This window comes from Ceratina calcarata, unplaced genomic scaffold, assembly GCF_001652005.2.
Source record: "Ceratina calcarata isolate Rehan_Ccalc_2016 unplaced genomic scaffold, ASM165200v1 scaffold369, whole genome shotgun sequence".
NCBI lineage: Eukaryota > Metazoa > Arthropoda > Insecta > Hymenoptera > Apidae > Ceratina > Ceratina calcarata.
In genome coordinates this window covers 22717-24361 of record NW_017160007.1, presented here as the reverse complement: position 1 = coordinate 24361, position 1645 = coordinate 22717, and positions in this window count along the sequence as shown.

Genomic DNA, 1645 nt, shown 5'->3' with positions numbered 1-1645 from the left:
AACCCTTTTTTTATTATATTTTAGGTACGTTTATTTTTATTGGAGCAACAAATCGTTGGAGCCATGTTTTATTTGACTGCGTCGTAACGGGTTAAAAATCCGTGGAACAAGACCGGGAAAGAGTGCTTCCCAGGAGGATGATAGGAGCACGATTCCACGAGTTTACTAGCACGGGGACTGTGTTCACTGACATTAACGCGTCCCTGTGACACATGGCCGGAGCTACCGGTCCGAGGTAATGAATTTCCCCTCGGCTACGCAGAAAACGTGTCGATAAATCCGACACTAACGACTTATCTGGCCGTGTCATGCGAAGCCAGTCGGGTGATAGCCAAATGAGGTCAGGAATATGGCGTTCCGTCAATCGCAGAACGTGAAATTTATCGATGTTTGCTATCCCGGCTCACAGAAAATGCGAACCACCCGCCACCGCGCCCGCGCCACCGGTAAACGTCCCTTTCTAAAACGTCATCGATGCGTTTCGTCGGTCGATCGTCAGCAAATCCACGATTCCAGCAAAATTCAATAGAAATTCAAATGATAATGATCCACAGGTGTACTGCGATTTGCGTGCATTTCAGAAATACGTAAAGCCAGAATGTATCGAGGCATCAGTCAGTAGAATTCTTGGAAAAAAGTGGATCAAGTAGGAATTTTGGATTCCTTAGAACTTTGGATTTCTTGGAATTCTGGATTCCTTGGAATTTTGGATTCCTTGGAATTTCTTAGAATTTTGGACTTCTTGGAATTTTGGATTCCTTAGAATTTTGGATTTCTTGGAATTCTGGATTCCTTGGAATTTTGGATTCCTTGGAATTTTGGATTCCTTGGAATTTCTTAGAATTTTGGACTTCTTGGAATTCTGGATTCCTTAGAATTTTGGATTTCTTGGAATTCTGGATTCCTTGGAATTTTGCATTCCTTAGAACTTTGGATTCCTTGGAATTTGGGACTTCTTGGAATTTTGAATTCCTTGGAATTTTTGATTCCTTGGAAAAAAGTGGATCGAGTAGGAATTTTAAAATTCCTGGTAATTATTAATTAAATCCTATAAAAACAAAAAAAATACAAAAATAAAAGAGAAAGAAGGAGAAAATTATTTTTAGAGCACAGAAAATTAGGTTGTTTGTCCTAGTAGTATAAAACAGTAATTTGAACAGACTTCTGTAGCCGAGTGTACAGTTTCGCAGGCACGTGGATACGCGTGGCCTCGATAGGAGGAGGTGGAGGAGAACGAGGTGGAGTGTAATCGCATATTTATCCAGAGTGGCGCTTAGCCAATGCAGGCGTGTAACCCTGGACACCTCCTGATTGGCAAACATGCATATTTTATCCAGCAACTCGCAATCGGGATAACTTGTTGTTCGTATCAATTATTCTCGAAAACTCGACGCCGGTGCCTCTAATGGGGAGCGGAGTTTTAATTGAAACGTAATCCCAATTAAAATGAGTTCCGCGATACTCCCGGTGCTCTCGCGGAGTACGCGTAATCGCGTTAACGAAATGAAATGTCCATTCGAGCGAAGGATATCGACGCCCTTCCCCCTTCACCTCTGCCCAGGGAAATTGATACCGTTTCTTCATTCGTTTAAAAAAAAAAAACAATAAAAACACTATAACCTAACGTTACACCCCTGGTACTGGC